At 40.8% G+C, this 19,525-nt stretch overlaps 1 protein-coding gene across 3 annotated transcripts in view; it reads right to left on the bottom strand.

Annotated features, from left to right (window-relative positions):
- Positions 1 to 4,354, bottom strand: part of Epb41l5 (erythrocyte membrane protein band 4.1 like 5) — a 112,249-nt gene extending 107,895 nt beyond the window's left edge. Inside the window, exon 1 of one of the 3 annotated variants that reach the window (XM_013365577.4) lies at positions 4,175 to 4,354. The gene's annotated coding sequence lies outside the window, so the exon portion shown is untranslated. The remainder of the gene's footprint in view (positions 1 to 4,174) is intronic. The other 2 variants (XM_005315912.5, XM_021722015.3) reach the window with 2 other exon arrangements.
- Positions 4,355 to 19,525: the final 15,171 nt, after the last annotated feature.

Raw genomic sequence — 19,525 nt, 5'->3', positions numbered from 1 at the left:
GATAAGAAACAAGGCTTAAAAGATAATAAAAAGATTCCTGGCCAGGGGCAATGGTACATGCCTATAATCCCAACAACTCAGGAGGCTAAAGCAGAAGAATCGAAAATTTGAGGCCTGCCTGGGCAACTCAGACACTGTCTCAAAATAAAAACTAAAAAATAGATTGAGAGGCTGGGGATATAGCTCAGTGGTAGTACTTGCCTAGCAAGCAGAAGAATCTAGATTCAATCCCCAGCACCACAAAAAAATAAATAAATAAACAAAATAAAATATTTAAAAAGGCTGGGAACTGGGCATGGTGATGCACACCTGTAATCCCAGCAGCTCGGGAGGCTGACGCAGGAGGATTCCAAGTTCTAGGGCAGCCTCAACAATTTAGCAAGATTTTGCTTCAAAATAAAAAAAGCTGGGAATGTAGCTCAGTTGGGTTCAATTCCCAGTACCAAAAAATATATATATATATAAAAGATATTTACATGGCTCAGATGTGGTCTAGTGGTTGACTGTTAACCTGGCACGCTCAAAACTATGGGTTCCATCCCCAACACCAGGGGGAAAAGAAAACTTTGTAAAGACATGCTCAACAAACCCTCAAAAATCCATATTAGAAAGTAAGATAGGGCTGGAGATGTGGCTTCATGGTAGAACCTGCTTAGAATGTGTGAGGCACCGGGTTTGATCCCTAGCATGGGGGAAAAATATAAAAGATAAAGCTGGGCACAGTAGCCCATGCCTATTGTCCCAACTGGTATGAGGGAGGCTGAGCTGGAGGCAAGATGGGTTGGAACCAGAAGTTCAAGGACAGCATGGGCAATATAGTAAGCCCCTGTTTCAAACAAACAAAAGAAGATATTGCTTGTCATTAAAAGACTTAAAGTAGTCAATGTTTAAAAGGCTGAGAAAAACAATCACTTTCATAAACTGTCTTCTTTACATATGGTTTTTAAATATGCTGTTAAAAGATTTAATATGCATATCTTTGCATTCAGCAATTCTATTTCTGGTGGATGGCCTAATAAAACAGTAACTTATGTGATCTATTGTAAGATTAAGGATTTTTCCGGGTATAAGTGATTTAGGAAATTTTAAATTATGTCCATCAGCATGTAAAGTTATGGTACATATAACAGTATACAATACAGTTATTCTTTTAAAAATACAGTTGACTTAAATATTGATAAAATTCCTAAGTGAGGGGCTAAGGTTGTAGCTCAGTGGTAGAGCACTTGCCTCATTCACGTGAGACACTAGGTTCAATCCTTAGCACCACATAAAAATAATAAAATAAAGGTATTATAAAATGAGAAAATATACCCATTTGATTCAAATGTATGATATGTCAAGATCATCATATCGTCACGTGCAACTAATAAAAAATAAAAAAAGGTATTATGTCCAACTGCAACTAAATATATATTTTTAAAAAAAAAATGTTCAGTGGTTTATAAAGAAAAATCTTTTTAAAAATTTGTAAGTGAAGGGGCTGAGATGTGGCTCAAGTGGTAGTACGCTCACTTAGCATGCCTGAGGCACTGGGTTGGATTCTCAGCAGCACCACATAAAAAATAAAAAAAAAATTTGTAAGTGAAAAAAATCAAACCAAAAAAAAGGTACACGTTATTATTCTACATTAGGGGGAGGACACACATGCATGATATGCCAACTGTAAAGGTTCTCTCTAGATAGGGTCAATCTGGAGCTCATATGAATACACAAATGTGTCATTGAGCTTTTATCATTTTTTAAAAATAACTTTTGTGTTGTTTGCCTCTAATTCCAACTTTGCAGGAAGCTGAAGTAAGTTGATCACAAGTCCAAAGCCCGCCTGGGCAACTTAGTGAGACTGTTTCAAAATAAAAAATTAAAAAAAGGGCTGGAGATATAGGTCAAAGTAAATAACCCCTGAGTTCAGGGTTCAGTCCCCAGTACTGAAACGTGTGTGTGTGTGTGTGTGTGTGTGTGTGTGTGTGTGTGTTTGTGTTTGTTCCGAATCAGGCACACTGGTGGTATGCATCTGTAATCCCAGCTCCCTGGGAGGCTGAGGCAGGAGGATTGCAAATTTGAATCCAGCCTGGGGAATTTATCCTGACTCCATCTCATAAAAGGGCTAGAGATGTAGCTCAGTGATAGAGTGCTTGTCTAGTATGTGCCTGGCACCGGTTTCAATCCCCAGTATCACATTTAAAAAAATAAAAAAATAAAAGTTTCACTTTCCCCATCCCACCCACACTTCTCAATTTTTATTTATTTTTTTTAAACACTACAGCCAGTAAATTTTTTTTAGCAACCACAAATCTGGACCCTCTCTCTAATGACAGTGCCCCACATACACTACTCCCACCTGCCTGCCCACTCTAGCTGCTCTCTGCTCTAGTAGTCAGCCAGCCCAGAAGTCTCGATTATGTTCATTAGTTGTTTCATCTTTCTGGAATAATCTTTTTCCATTTCACCTCTCTCTCTTTCTGCTCCTCCTTCAAGTAGTTATCTTCAGATTTACAGGTGAAATGTCTTTTCCTCAGAAAAGCACTCCCAGATTTCTGAGTCTAAATTAGGCACCCCTGTTGGTACTCAGGCATTTCTTTGTGTAATAGTATAAAAAAAAAAATTAAGCAATTATGTTTTTAACTGACTAATTCCCTACTAAGGCACAAAGATAGGGACCTAGACAAACTTCCTCACTACTTTGATCCAACATACACCACGGCAACATGCATACTGGGCACACACTAATATGATACAGTGGAATTTCTGGATGGTAAAGTTTCAAAGAATTAAAAAAAAAAACTAACTTTCAACAACAAGGGTTTCCTTTTGAATCTTAGAAATGCAAACTGAAGTAATCATTTACCACCTGAATTAATAGAAGTTGCTTTAAAGCATATCCAAATGAAATGTGTATACATATTTATGACTGGTGGCCACAACATGTAAGTAATTGCTTCTTAATAAAACAATATACCAGGGCTGGGATTGTGGCTCAGCAGTAGAGTGCTCAGATTCTCAGCACCACAAAAATAAAAATAAAGGCATTGGTTGTATCCATCTACACCTAAAAATAAATAAATAAATATTTTAAAAATAAAAATAAAACAATATGCCAATTTACAGCAAATGCCATGAGGACATTAGCATTTTTGTCCCAGTAATCCCAGTTAAAAAAAAAAAAAAATCGTCAACTAGTAATTCAACAGCTGCGAAACTGCATGTATCGTTTTCTAATGAAGTCAGAGATTTAAAAAAAAAATTTAAATCCTGTGAGGGCTGGGATTGTGGCTCAGTGGCAGAGCGCTTGTCTAGCATATGTGAGGCACTGGGTCTGATCCTCGGCACCACATAAAAATAAACAAAATAAAGATATTGTGTCCATCTATAACTAAAAATAATTTTTTTTTAAATCCTGTGAACTATCTTACTCCAAATAATCCACCTAAAGCACGTAGAGCTCAGCAACTGGTTAGTTATGTCAGCAACAGGGTTAATGGAACTGCGGGTTGCATAAGAAATGTAGTTATGTTTACTTTTCTCCTAATTCTTAGAAAAAATTTGAAATTAGTTTAAAATACTAGCAAATAGAGCGATGTCTTCCAGCTCTAAATAGAATTCACCAGTCTAACCCTAAAAATGAGAGACCCGTACAATTAACTTTACCCACCAAGGAGCTCATCATTAACACGACAAAAGCCGGGCGGAGGCGGGGAGGGTGCCTTCGCCCTTCCCAGGACCGGGGACACCTGCCTCGCATAACTTCCAAGTGGCGGAAGTTTTACTCAATACAATCAGCCAGACGCGTCCTTTCGGGCGTCTGCTCCAGGACCCTGACGGGAACTCGAGGTGTTTCCCTAGCCCGCCACTCTCCCCTCGCCGGCTGGCCGGCCCCGCGCCGCTCCCAGAAGCGCAGTGCCCAGCGCCGCCTCGGGCTGGCTCGGCCCGGAGCGCGGCCGCCGGGCAAGCATTCACCCCGCCGCGCCGCGGTATCGCCCGAAACTCCGCCGCCGCTCCTCCCCTCCGGCGGGCTGCTCGCGGAGCCGGCCGGGCGGGGAAGGCCCGGGCAGCCCGGAGTCTCGGAGCGGCCCCCACCCACCTCCCGGGGACGAGGCCGCCCCGGGCGAGGAGGGGTCCGCGCGCCGAGAGAGAAGGGGGTTTTGCAGCCTGGGCCGCCGGGCCTCACGCTTACCTGAGACAGGGGACGACGGCGCGACGGTGATGGGGGTTCCGAGAAGCTGAGGAGGGGGCGGCTCCTCAGGCGACGCCAAGAAATGGCGGCCCACAGCGCGAGCCCACCCTGTGCTAATCTCTAGAGGACCCCGGTCGCCCGCCGGCCCGCCCCTTAAAGCCCTTCCGAGCTCCGCCCTCGAGGGCGGGGCATTCCGCTCTCGAGGGCGGGGCGCTCCGCTCTTAAACTGGACATGACCCCGCCCCGGAAGTCAATCCTCCTGGAGAGGCTCTGGTCAAACCCGCGGCGCCGGACGGAGCAGAGCGGGAGTTGGCTGTCGCTGACCGACAGCCACTGCCAAAGACGTCTGCGTATCAGACTGCACTCGCAGCGTGGGTGCACGAAGGCGGCTGTCGCTACCTGCGCGACATCCCTAGGTGCCTGGAAAACTGGCTGCTAAATTATTCAATCACTCATTCGAGAAATTAACTGAGGCTGGGAGCGGTGGCGCACGCTGTAATCCCAGCCCTGTGAGAAACGGGAAGGAGGATCACAAGTTCGAGGCCAACCTCAGCAAGTAGGTAGGCGCTACGCAATTTAGTGAGACCCTGTCATGAATTTAAAAAAATTAAAAGGGCCCAGTGTGGTGGTGCATTGCCTGTAATCCCAGCGGCTGGGGACGCTGAGGATCGTGAGTTCAAAGGCAGCCTCAGCAATTTAGGCCCCAAGCATCTCAGCAAGACATTAACTCTAAATAAAATATTAAAAAGGACTGGGGTGTGGTTCAGTGGTTAAGCTCCCCTGGTTCAATCCACAGTACAAAAAACAAAAGAAAGAATGGATTTAGTGCTGAGGGTGTGTAAAGGGCATGTCTACCTGTGCACAAGGCAAGAGGGTCCATCCCAACACCGCAAAAAATGAAAAAAATATCTGTAAATATTTACAAAAATCTCCTCTCCCCACACTTCTTAGGGATTAAGCCTCTGCTGTTTATTATTATTATTATTATTATTATTATTATTATTATTATTATTATTATTATTATTGGCTAACCCAACCGTAATTCACCCTTGGGGTTTGGAGAAGAGCCTTCCCTCTGAGATCAAGGACTCTCCTTCAACGTTTTTTGTTTGTTTGTTTGTTTTCCTTTCTTTTTTTACCCATTACTGGGATTTATACCACTGAGCTATAGTTCCCAGTCCTTTTTATTTTGAGGCAGGGTCTCACTATGCTGCCTAGGTTGGCCCTGAACTCCTGGACTCAAGTAATCCTCCTTCCTCAGCCTCCAAAGTAGCAGGGAATACAGGTATGTGCCACCATACACTGCTTCCCATTAACTTTTTGAACAAATCCAAGTACTGTTTGTAGGAAAGAGGGGATGTTGCCAGGAAGATTGTGGGTGGCTATACAGGATGCCTGCCACACTAGACCACTGCATGGTGGAATCCTCCTGGTTCTTGGAAAGATATTCCTTTATGGAAAGAACATCCTCATCCCAGATCTCCACTTCTATCTTAGGTCCTGGTTTGCTCTTTGGAGCCACAAAGAAAGGGGTAATTCCAGATTTTGTGGTTTCTAAAACCCTAATTAGTAGTGGAAATGTGTGAAAACACAAACTTAAGTATTCAAAATTAGGAACAGGGTCTACAAATAAGGAGCCCTAAGGCTTAAACCCAATTATCTTAACAGTAAATCTGCCCCTGTCCACAAGAAGAAACAATCCCTCCTCACATCACAATACTTTGTTTGTTTATTTTATTTATTACTTTGGGTACTGGGATTGAACCCAGAGGCACTTTACCACTGAGCTACATCCCTAACCCTTTTTATTTTTTATTTTAAGATAAGATCTCACTAAATTGCTGAAGCTGGCCTTGAACTAGTGATCCTCCTATCTCTGTTTCCCAAGTCACTGGGTTTACAGTGTCACTGCCACACCCTACCACAACCCTTTAAATAATTAAGGATACTCCAAATCGGGGCTAGGGTTGTGGCTCAGTGGTAGAGCACTTGCCTAGCATGCCTGAGGCACTGGGTCAATGCTCAGCACTACATACAAATAATTAAAATAAAAGTCCATCAACAAAAAATATTTTTTAAAAAAATCCTACAAAATCATCTTCTCTTGTCCTTAGTTCTAGGCTCTTTGCTTTCTTGATCAGCCTTCTCTGAATTGGTTCACACTAATAGGGCCCATTTATGGCCAAATATTCTGAACAGACTGGATCATAGAAAATTCCAATGTGAAATTAAATCCTCTTGAAAACTGAAGAAGCTGGGCATGGTAGCATATATCTGTAATTCCACGACTTGGGAGACTGAGGCAGGAGGATCGCAAGTTCAGGCCAGCCTCAGCAACTTAGTGAGGCCCTAAGAAACTCAGCAAGACCCTATCTCAAAAAAAAAAAAAGGGAACTGAGGATGTGGCTCAGTGGTGAAGCACCCCTGGGTTAAGTCCCCACTTACAAAGGGAAAAAAAAGGAAAAAGAAAACTGAAGGGACCCTGAATTCCAAAAAAAATCTCCATTGAGAAGAAAATATCCTCAGGTTGGTGGGTAGCAAGAGAATTTGTTTATCATAATACTGGGTCTAGGAGAGCACTAGGTTTGCATCTTAAATATCTCCCAAAGCCCATATGCGAAAGGTGTGGTTTCCAGCCTTTGTGCTGTTGGAAAGTGTTGGAACGTTTGGGAGGCAGGGCCCAGTAGAAGAAAACTAGATCACTGGGGGCGTGCCTTCAAAGGAGATATTAGGGTCTCCACCCCTTCTCCTTCCCTTTGATTCCCTGCCATCGTGAAGTGAGCAGCTTTCCTTCACTGTGTGCTTCCCACCTCACCACCGGACCAAAGCAATGGAGCCAAGCAACCATAAACTGACTCTGAAACTGTGAGCTAACATAAATTTTTCCTGACCATAAACTGATAGTTTTCAGATATTTTGTCACAATGCCAGAAAGCTGACTAACATAACTACCTATTCAAACATATAAACAAATAAGATAAACTAAAACACAAAGCCAGTCATCAAAAAACACCCATTAGGGGAGTTTTATTAGGATTCTGTGTAAAGCCTAGACTTGGCTCAGAAGCTAAAAGATCTAAAACATCTGGAAGGTCCTTAACACAAAGATGATATACCATCTTCTTCCCAGACTAGTTACAAGCCTTATCTAAAACAAATTACCTGAAAATGTTCTTTTCTTTCTGTTTTCAGTACTGGGAATTGAACACAGGGCTTTGGGCATCCAAGGCAAGCACTGCACCTCTGAGCTAAATTCCTAGCCATTTTTATTTTGAGACAGGGTCTCACTAAAGTGCCCAGGCAAGCCTTGAAATTATGATCATCTTGCCTCAACCTGAGATTACAGGTGTGTGCCACTACGTTCAACTAAAACTGGGTTTAATCAGAAACCACTTAGTTCTCTGAATTTTATCACTGGTGAAAATCTTTGTCCTTTGAGGGTGTATTTGTTTCCTGACAACAGAAAAAAGGCAATCAGAACACAGTTGGGTGAATGTTTTGAAAACAAGGCTTCTAAAAAAAAAAATGTTCTGCATGACACAGTGGTGCACATCTGTAATTCCAGCATCTGAAAAGACTGAGGCAGGAGGGTAGCAAGATTAAGGCCAAAGTCAGCAATTTAGCAAGGCTCTGTCCCAAAAAAAAAAAAAAAAAAATTTTAAAAAGGGCTAATAATGTAACTCAGTGATAAAGTGCCCCTGGGTTTGATCCCCAGTCAAAACAATGTGTTGAGAGTGGGGACAAGTGCATGGAGTACTACATACATGGCATACGTTAAGGGCACCTGAGTGGCAGGCCACTCCTCTTGTACTAGGCATGTGAGCGGCAAATAGCTTACCCTGTAGACACAGCCCTGGGCATGAGGCTGCGTGTTGCAGTCCCTGCACTTGCCCCATAGCCCACTCTTCAATGTGTCACCTTATAGATAGTTGGCCAGAAATTGTATTGGTGGCTGCCTGTAATCTGCTTAGCTACTGCCTGAGTATATATAGACGTGGTAACTACGCAATAAAATCTACCTGCTTCCTTCTTGGTCTCCAGAGGTCTTGATTAGCGACTCTACAGCCACACGCTCCTCTACCCTGTTCTGTGAACCTCCTCGCAGGACGAGAGAGCCCACGCAGTTGAGTGAAGTTGGCAAAAAAAAAGGTAGAGTGTGGCAGTGCTTACCTGTAGTCCCAGCTACTCAGGAGAGTCAGGCAGGAGGGTAGAAAGTTGGAGGCCAGTCTGGGAAACTTAGTGAAACCCTGCCTCAAAATAAGATAAAAAGGTTAGGTGTATCAAAATGGTAGAGCACCTCTGGATTCTTTCAATCTCCTACGTGGAGTTAGTGGGGAGGGGGAAGCAATCAATATTTACATATAAGACCATACAAATATTCCAGACCAAGAACAGAAATACTTTCAAATAGAAGACTAGGATCTCCTACAAAATCTTTCCTGAGCCAGCTTCTCACATTTGAAAGTCTGTCTCTTGTATTTAAATTAATTCATACTAAACTAATTCATACTAAAGTATTAACCACATCTAATTGAAGGACAGAAAGAAGACTGGCTAGGGTGGAAGGATACGAAGAGAGGAGGCAAAGGAACTGAACAGGCACTTCCCAGAAGAAATACCAATGGCCAACAAATATATGAAAAAATGTTCAACATCTCTAGCAACTAGAGAAATGCCAAACAAAACTACACTGAAATCCCATCTTACTCCAGTCAGAATGGCAATTATCTAAAACACAAGGAACAACAAATGTTGATGAGGATGTGGGGGAAAATGTTCTTTCATACACTGCTGGTGGGCCTGCAAATTGGTGCAACCAGTCTGGAAAGTAGTATGGAGATTCCTTAGAAAACTTGGAATGGAGCCGTGTGCGGTGGCACATGTCTGTAATCCCAGCAGTTCAAGAGGAGTGAGAGTTAAATGCCAGCCTCAGCAACAGTGAAGCACCAAGCAACTCAATGAGAACCTGTCTCTAAATAAAATACAAAAAAAATAGAGCTGAGGATGTGGCTCAAGCGGTAGCGTGCTTGCCTGGCATGCATGCGGCCCGGGTTCGATCCTCAGCACCACATACAAACAAAGATGTTGTGTCTGCCGAAAACTAAAAAAATAAATAAATAAATATTTTTTAAAAAAAGAGCTGAGGATGTGGCTCAGTGGTTGAGTGCCTCTGAGTTCCCTCCCCGGTACCCCCACCAAAAAAAGAAAGAAAACTTGGGATGAAATCACCACTTGACCCAGTCATCCCACTCATTGGCTTATACCCAAAGGACTTTAAAAAATCAGCAAACTTCAGTGTTTCAGCGACATCAATGTTTATAGCAGCTCAATTCACAATAGCTAAGCTACGGAACCAACCTAGATACCCTTCAACAGAGGAATGAATAAAGAAAATGTGGTATGTGTACACAATGGAATATTACTCAGCCATTAAGAAGAATGGAGTTAAAGAAGAACGGGCTTGTCAATAAGAAAACAAATAACCCAATCAACAAATGGGCCAAGGACCTGAACAGACACTTCTCAAGAGGAGGATATACAATCAATCAACAAGTACATGAAAAAATGCTCACCATCTCTAGCAGTCAGAAAAATGCAAATCAAAACCACCCTACAATACCATCTCACTCCAGTAAGATTGGCAGCCATTATGAAGTCAAACAACAACAAGTGCTGTTGAGGATGTGGGGAAAAGGATACACTTGTACATTGCTGGTGGGACTGCAAATTGGTGCGGCCAATTTGGAAAGCAGTATGGAGATTCCTGGGAAAGCTGGGAATGGAACCACCATTTGACCCAGCTATTGCCCTTCTCGGACTATTCCCTGAAGACCTTAAAAGAGTGTACTATAGGGATACTGCTACATCGATGTTCATAGCAGCACAATTCACAATAGCTAGACTGTGGAACCAACTTAGATGCCCTTCAATAGATGAATGGATAAAAAAAAAATGTGGCATTTATACACAATGGAGTATTACTCTGCATTAAAAAATGACAAAATCATGGAATTTGCAGGGAAATGGATGGCATTAGAGCAGATTATGCTAAGTGAAGCTAGCCAATCCCTAAAAAACAAATGCCAAATGTCTTCTTTGATATAAGGAGAGCAACTAAAAACAGAGCAGGGAGGAAGAGCATGAGAAAAAGATTAACATTAAACAGGGACGAGAGGTGGGAGGGAAAGGGAGAGAGAAGGGAAATTGCATGGAAATGGATGGAGACCCTCATTGTTATATAAAATTACATATAAGAGGATGTGAGGGGAAAGGGAAAAAAATCAAGGGAGAGAAATGAATTATAGTAGATGGGGTAGAGAGAGAAGATGGGAGGGGAGGGGAGGGGGGATAGTAGAGAATAGGAAAGATAGCGGAATAACAGTCACCAGTATGGCAATATGTAAAAACGTGAATGTGTAACCGATGTGATTCTGCAATCTGTATACGGGATAAAAATGGGAGTTCATAACCCACTTGAATCAAATGTATGAAATATGATATGTCAAGAGCTTTGTAATGTTTTGAACATCCAAAAATAAAAAATAAAAATAAAAGAACGGGCTTGTGACATTTGCCAATAAATGGCTGGAACTAGAGACCACCATGCTAAGTGAAATAAGCCAATACCCAAAAACCAAATGCCAGATTTTCCTTCTGATATGCAGATGCACACACACAACAAGTCAGGGATGAAAGAATAGCAGTTCATTGGATTAGTCAAAGGGGAATGAAGGGAAGGGAGAGAGGATGGGAATAGGAAAGATAGTAGAATGAAATGGACATAATATTCCTTTGCTCATATATGAATACATAACCAATATAACTCCACATCATATACAGCCACAAAAATGGGATCCTAATTAGAATAAGTTATACTCCATATACATATAATATGCCAAAAAGCACTCTACTGTCATGAATATCTTAAAAGAACAAGTAAAAGAAAAAAAAATTGTTTTAAGATAAGTCAAAGCTAGGGATGTGGCTCCATGGAGGAGCACTGGCCTAACATGCATGAGGCCCTGGTAAACTCCACAAGCAGGAATCGGGGGAAGGCAAGTCAGTTTCTTCACTAAAGCCTTCAGGCTTTTCCCTGCTTTAGGAAATTCAGGATAAGGGACCTATGTAGTCATGTTCCACAAATACTCCATATGCCATACCTCACTTTGTGCAGAGTTATCTGAAATAGAGCCTGATTTATCTGGTGTCATATACTCCTTATTTACACACAGAGGAAGAAGAAGATCAGAAAACTTCTGATGGCTCCAAGGAAAGCTCATAAAATTGGGTAATAAAGAAGTGAAAACACTTTGCCATCAGGTCTGCCTAATGGTGAAATCATGATGAGGCTTAAAGACTCAAGGGGGAAAAAAGGAAGGAGGCAACTCATTGCCCCCGGAAGTTAATATGCATGAGTCACCTGGGGACCTTATTAAATGGTTCCAGACTGGGTGGGGGGCTGAGATTCTGCATTACAAACCAGCTTGCTGTTCATACTGCTCATCAGTGGCCTCACCTTGACGAGGAAGTCTTCAGGGAGTACTGCAACACCTGTGACCAGTGCTAGACACCAGGGCCTGTGTAAGTCTGAGAAGCAAAGCCAGTGTGGCCACCCTGCTGCTACCTCACTCAGACAAGGCTTCATCTTTTATTTTGGTAGGATGTAGTGCAGATTAAACTCAGGGGCACTAACCACTGAGCTACATCCCTAGCCCTATTTTGTATTTTATTGAGAGACAGGGTCTCACTGAGTTGCTTAGCACCTCACTGTTGCTGAGGCTGGCTTTGAACTCTCCATTCTCCTGTCTCAGCCTCTTGAACTGCTGGGATTATAGGTGTGAGCCACACCCACCAGCTAAGGCTGCATCTCTCCTGGTCTTACTTTTCTCATCTATAAAATCAGGTCATTAGAAAAGGGGATAAAATCTATGACACTAAACTTATTCCTATATATGAAGCTTTTATTTTACATCAACCCAAGACACCACACACACATAAAAACTTGGTTTTAGATATGTTGTTGAGTTTTGTTAAAAATAACCCAAACCTCTTATGAAGACATGAATTGGTTTCCACATACTTTATATACAACCAGAGATATGAAAAATTGTACTGTTTACATGTAGTAACAATTATAATGCATTCTGCTATCATTTTTTAAAATCAATATAAAAAATAACCCAAACCTCAAGAAATATGAGGTGTAGGTTAATTATGACAATGGTTTTTCAAATATATAAACTGGCATTGTTCCTTCAAAAATAGTTTCTATCAAAGAAAATTGAATTTGGTTTTAGAGTTGGGCAGGTCTAGTTTGGGTCAGTACATTCTATGCACTAGCTATTGAACTGCAGGAAAGATCCTTAAATTGTATCAGCCTCAATTTCCTCATCTACAATAGATAATAGTTGAGAAGAACCAATAAAATGGTGGAACATATACAGTTTAGGAACACTGCAGCTTGTTCCTACCTCTCTTAATGCCAGATAGAGCTGCTGGGGAAGAGGGATCTGGGCATTTATTGACATATTTCTCTTTGTGTACTGGAGATTGAACATGGGTGTTCTACCATTGAGTTACATCTCCAGCCTCCCCTTTATCATTTTTTTTCAATATTTATTTTTTAGTTGTCATTGGACACAATACCTCTATTTATTTATTTATTTATTTATTTATTTATTTATGAGATTTAATGTAGAAGTTTATTTTGAAATTTTTCAAATTAAAATATATATTTGCTTTATTTTAAAACCAATTGATTTTCACATGTAGGACCATACCCAATTCAAAACAATTCATCAAATGCAAGTAATTTTATGATTACATACTTTGTTCCTTTAATTAACAACCTCAGACATACACATTTAATAGTAATTTTATAAAATAATATTGAAATCTGTTTTTATTTAATTGATAAATATTGAATTGTATTCTTTTGAAATTTCTGTTTGAATGCAATAGTGTGGATTGTATTGCATTATTGGGGTTCACACAATACCTTTATTTTATTTATTTTTATGTGGTGATGAGGATCAAACTCAGGGCCTCGCACGTGCTAGGCAAGTGCTCTACCGCTGAGCCACAACCCCAGCCTCATTATTTTTTTTATTTTGAGGCAGCGTCTTGCTAGGTTGCCCAGGCTGGCCCCAAACTTGTGATCTCCTGGCTTCAGCCTCCAGAGTCATTGGGATTACAGACAGGCGCCACCTTGTCCAACTGAAGTCGGAACCACTTCTTAGGTTTTGGGGTTTTCTTACTAGAGGAAAATCCTTTAGTGAAAAGGGATAGGAATGGGGATCAAAGCTTATTCAAAACCCCATTCTCAGAGACTGGCAGGTTCCCTGCGAGACCCCACTCAGAGGCTGATTCATAGCTCACAGGGCGAATATATCTCTTTCCAGGAGTATGTGCTAAAGACAAACACAGGCAATTATTTAACATCCTGGGGTTCTGAGGCAGTATATAACAGGTTAGGGTAAATGCATACCCTATGCCTGCCATGCCATTATATATTTTTTATTTGTCCTAATTATTTGTACATGACATAAGAATACATTTTGATACATCATACATAAATGGAGTATAACTTCTCATTTGTCAGTTTGTACATGATGTAGAATTACACGGGTCATATAATCATATATGCACATAGGGTATTAATGTCCAATTCATTCTACTGTTATTCCTACCCCCATGCCCTCTCCCCTCCCTTCATGCCCCTCTGTCTAGTCAAAGTATCTCTATTCTCCTCCACTCTTATTGTGAATTAGCATCTGCATATCAGAGAAAACATTTGGCCTTTTGTTCTTTGGTATTGGCTTATTTTACTTAGCATAATATTCTCTAGTTCCATCCATTTACTTGCAAATGCCATAATTTCATTCTTCTTTAAGGCTGATTAATATTCCATTGCATACATATAAAACATTTTCTTTATCCATTCATCTCTTGAAGGGCCCCTAGATTGGTTCCATATTATGAATTGGGCTGGTATAACCACTGAGATGGTTACATCACTGTAGTATGCTGATTCTAAGTCTTTTGGATAAAAACCAAGGAGTGGGATGACTGGGTCAAATGATAGTTCCATTGCAAGTTTTCTAAGGACTCTCCATACTTCTTCCCATACTGGTTGCACCAATTTGCAGTCCCTCCAGCAATTTTATGACTGTACCTTTTCCCCACATTCTCACCAACATTTTTGTGGCCTGTATTCTTGAGGATTGCCACTCTTACTGGAGTGGGTTGGAATCCAAGTGTAGTTTTGATTTGCATTTCTCTAATTGCTAGAGATGTTGAACATTTTTTTCATATATTGGTTGATGATATATGAAAAAAGCCCATTTATTGATTGGGTTATCTGGTTTTTGGTGTTAAGTATTTTGAATTCTTTATATATCCTGGAGATTAATGCTGTATCTGAGATGTGTGTGATAAAGATTTTTTTTTCCCATGCTGTAGGCCCTCTCTTCACATTATTGTTTCCTTTGTGGTGAAGATTTTTTAGTTTGATTCCATCTCATTTATTGATTCTTTTTTTAAATATTTTTTAAATTTGTAGATGGACACAATAAATTTTTTTTAATTTATTTTTATGTGGTGTCGAGGATCAAACACAGTGCCTTATGCATGCTGGACAAGCACTCTACCCTTGAGTCACAACCACGGCCCCCCATTTATTGATTCTTGATTTTACTTCTTGCGCAGTAGGAGTCTTTTAAAGAAGAAGGTTCCTAAGCCAACATGATGGAGATTTGGGCTCACAGTTGAGTTTCCTTGAGTCTTTTTTTTTTTTTTTTGGCCCTAGGGATTGAACCCGGGACACTTAACCACTGAACCACATCCCCACCCCTTTTTATTTTTTATTTTGAGGTAGGGTCTGGCTAAGTTGCTGAGGCTGACTTTGAACTCACAATCCTCCTGCCTCAGTCTCCCAAGCCCCTGGTGTTACAGGAGTGAGCCACTGTGCCCAGCTGTGTTCTCAGATTTTTGACCTGTGCTGGAACAGTTAAGACTTCAGGGAATCTGAGGATGGAATGGATGCAGTTTGCATTGTGAGATCTTGAATCTCTGGGAGCCCCAGGCAGAATGCTATAGCTTAGATCTGAAATGTCCTTCAAAGCTCCATGTGTTTAAGGCTTGGTTCCCTGTGTCATTATTGGGAGGTGGCACAAACTTCAAGAGGTCTAATGGGAGGTCTTCGGGTCACTGAGGGAATGCTTCTGAAGGGGCTAATGAGACTTCATTCCCTTCCTCTTCCTTTTTATTTCCTAGCCATGAGGTGTGTGGTTTTGATCTGCCACACTTCTGCCATGATGTGCTGCTGCACATGGTCCCCCAAACACCAGAGCCAACCAACCATCAACCAAAACCTAAAAACTGTGAGCCACAGTAAACCTTTTCTCTTTATAAGGTGATCAGCCAGGATTTTGTTATAGTGATGGAAAGCTTAGTATTTCCATTCAGTAAAGTTCATTTAACTTGATAGGAAAACTTCAACTTCTATTTTCTTCAAACATTTTTTTTTTTTGAAATGGGAGTCTTGCTGTGTTGCCCAGGCTGACCTTGAACTCCTGAGCTCAAGTGAGCCTCCTGCCACAATCTCCCATATCTCCCAAATAGCCAGGATGATAAGCATGTGCCACCAAGCCCAGCTCCTTCTACTTTTTGATAGGGAATCCTCATGATTTCCAGCAAAAGAAAAACATAAAAAGACCATTGTTGATATAAATTTTAGTGTAATGCTCAATATTGAGGTTTACTTTGTCTCAGAACGTGTAGTTTAGTGAAGGCTAAGAATGTTGGGCAGGGCTCTTCCTAGGTTTAGACTAAGCTACTTTCACTTATGATGAAGCCTTAGTGCATCAAGTCATTTCCTCTTAGTAGTCAAATTTTATCTAAGGTAGTGAGCCCCACTTTTTTTTTTTTTTTTTTTGGTACTGGGAATTGAACTCAGGGGCACTCGACTACTGAGCCACATCCCCAGCCCTATTTTGTATTTTATTTAGAGACAGGGTCTCACTGAGTTGCTTAGCGCCTTGCCATTGCTGAGGCTGGCTTTGAACTCGCAATCCTCCTGCCTCAGCCTCCCAAGCCACTGGGATTACAGGTGTGCACCACCCCACTCAGTGAGCTCCACTATTTTAAAGCATTAGAATCTAATCAGGAAAATAATTTTAAGCCACAAAAATAACCTTTAAAAACCTAAAAGAAGAAAAACATAAAACTAAATCCAGCAGCACTGTAATCAAATAGTGATCATGTAAAGAATGTATAGAAATTTCAGCTGTATGAAGCCATTTGTAACATGCATAGAAATTCATATGAGGGGCTGGGGATGTGGCTCAAGCGGTACCCCGCTCGCCTGGCATGCGTGTGGCCCGGGTTTGATCCTCAGCACCACATTCAAAGATGTTGTGTCCGCCGAGAACTAAAAACTAAATATTAAGATTCTCTCTCTCTTTCTCTCTCTCTCTCTCTCTCTCTCTCTCTCTCTCTGTCCTCTCTTTAAAATAAATAAATAAATAAATATTAAAAATTCTCTCTCTCAAAAAAATATTTTTTTTTAAAAAAAGAAATTCATATGAACATTTTTGGTACATGTCAAAAGTATATTTTATTTCATTCCTTTTTTATTAGTGCTTTATCATTATACATAGTAGCTGGGTTCATCCCAATGAAGTCATATATGCATGGAATTCGATTTCAGTTCATGATCACCCCTTTTCCCTCTTGTCCTCCCTCCCCTCCCTCATTCTCCTTCCTCTACTCTGACTTCCTTTCACTCCTGTATTTATTTATATTTTATTGGTTCTTTTTACTCATTCATAAAGCTGAAATTCCCCTTGGTACATATACTTATTCACATAACATAATTTTTAAAGAATTTATTCTGCATTTGTTGTGGGGCAGGTCGCTCAGAAAACACACTAAGTCCCAGTTTTGTCCAAATTGATGAGTCTTTATTTAGCCGGCTGGTGGATGACTGCTCCTTGAAGGACCCATAACTGTCTCTGCAAGGAGCAGCCCCGAGCCTGAGTATTTTAGGATATTTAAAGGCAAAAACCACATCCGGGTTGACGTAGCCGCAAGCAAGCAGGTGCAGAAGCTGGATTGGGCAGTTAGCGAGACAATGCAATGGGGACATTGGTATTGCCTGTGGGACTTCCTAGGTTGGCATAGCAGCAAGCAAGCAGAAGGGAAGGGGGTCAAAATGACCCTGTTCAGTACAAGTTAGAGAAATGTTACTGAGGTCTAGACAATCAATCTCTGACAAGGTACATTGCCCAAGAAAAATGGAAACCAAAGGGAACAATTTTTCATTGTATAATAATTGCTATTTTGTGTTGCCAAATATGTTATGCTAGGTAACTATTAATGGGTACAAAGGCAGGACTTTCCCAGGGCAAAAGCATTTCTTTCATGACATGGAATCCCAGGGTAAAATGGAGTCTGTTTGGTCACTGCCCATATAGCCTGGCCCATAATACATTGCCTCCAATTACTCATCCGTCCTCTCTGCCTCTCGATCTCCTTCTTCTATACAACTGATCTTCCCTGTATCTTTATGGTATCTTATCCTTTGTACCCCCTTTTCTTTATTTTACCCTAGCTTCCACATGTGAAAGAAAATACTTGAGCCAGGTGTGGAGGTACATGCCCATAATCCCAGCAGGTCAGGAGGCTGAGGCAGGAGGATCTCAAGTTCAAAGCTAGCCTCAGCAATTTAGCAAAGCCCTAACCAATTTAGTGAGACCTTCTCAGAAAAAGGCTGGGGATGTGGGGATGACACATGGCAGTGTTGTAGAATGGCAATTTGATGATATTAATTCTGCCTATCCAAGAACATGGGAGGTTTTTCCATCTCCTAAGGTCTTCAATTTCTTTCTTTCTTGTTCCATAATTTTCAGTGAAGAGTTTTTAGCTCATTGGTTAGATTAATTCCCAAGTATTTTATTTCATTAGGTTGTTGTAAATGGGATGGTTTTCCTGATTTCTTCCTCAGCTGAATCTCTTGGAGTATGGGAAAACTACCGATTTTATGGGTGTTGATCTTGTATTCTGCTACTTTGCTAAACTCATTTATAAGCTCCAGAAGTCTTCTGGTGGAGTTTTTTGGGTCGTCTACATATAGGATAATGTCATCAGCAAACAAAGATAGTTTGACTTCTTAAGAAGCCATTTTATTAATTTTTTAAATTAAAAAAAATATTGTTTATTTAGTTGTAGTTGGACATAATACCTTATTTTTTATTTTTATGTGGTGCTAAGGATAGAACCAGGGCCTCACATGCCCTAGGTGAGTGCTCTACTGCTGAGCCACAAATCCAGCCCTTTAATTTTTTTATATTTTAAGATAGGTCTCATTACATTGTTTCAGCTAGGCTCAAACTCCTGGACTTCAGTGATCCTCTTGACTCAGTCTCCGAAGTGCTGGAATTACCACCCTGCTAAATTACCACTCCCCACCTTTTCAAATCAACATGATAAATATATAGATTGAGCATTTCTAATCTAAAATCCAAAATGCTTTAAATTTTATGTATTTATTTATTTTTTGGTGGTACTGGGGTATTGGGGATTGAACCCAAACAGCACTCTATCTCTGAGCCACATCCCTAGCCCTTTTTATTTTATTGAGACAGGGTCTTGCTAAATTGCCCAGGCTGGCCTCAAACTCACAATCCTACCTCAGCCTCTCAAGTAGCTGGGATGATAAGCCTGTGCAAAATTAAAACTTTTTTTAGTACTAACATGTCTAGTGTCAAAAATGGAAAATGCCACACCTGACCTCATGTGACAGGTCAAAATGCAAGTGCACTAAAAATATTGTATCATATGACCTTCAGGCTATACATATAAGGTATATATAAAACATAAATAAATTTTGTGTTTAGACTTGCATCCCATTCCCAAGATATCTCATAGTGTCTATGCAAATATTCCAAAAGTTTCTTTCTTTTTTTTTTTTTTGAGAGAGAGAGAGAGAGAATTTTAATATTTATTTTTTAGTTTTCGGCGGACACAACATCTTTGTTTGTATGTGGTGCTGAGGATCCTGGGCTGCACGCATGCCAGGTGAGCGCGCTACCACTTGAGCCACATCCCCAGCCCCCCCAAATTTTTTAAAAATCTGAAATCTGAAACACTTTGGTCCCAAGCATTTTGGATAGGGTTTACTCAACCAGTATTTAGGATACATAAGCTTAAAATCCCATTTATGATATCAAACTCAACCTTCACTGTGGGGGAAATAAAACCTTAATATTCAAAACCTAAGTAAAGCCAGAGAGGTGGTAGGGTACTTACCTTTCCTTGCATTTATGAGGCACTGGGTTAGATCCCAGCAGC

This window comes from Ictidomys tridecemlineatus, chromosome 7 (assembly GCF_052094955.1).
Source record: "Ictidomys tridecemlineatus isolate mIctTri1 chromosome 7, mIctTri1.hap1, whole genome shotgun sequence".
NCBI lineage: Eukaryota > Metazoa > Chordata > Mammalia > Rodentia > Sciuridae > Ictidomys > Ictidomys tridecemlineatus.
This window is presented reverse-complemented; position numbering and strand designations above follow the sequence as displayed.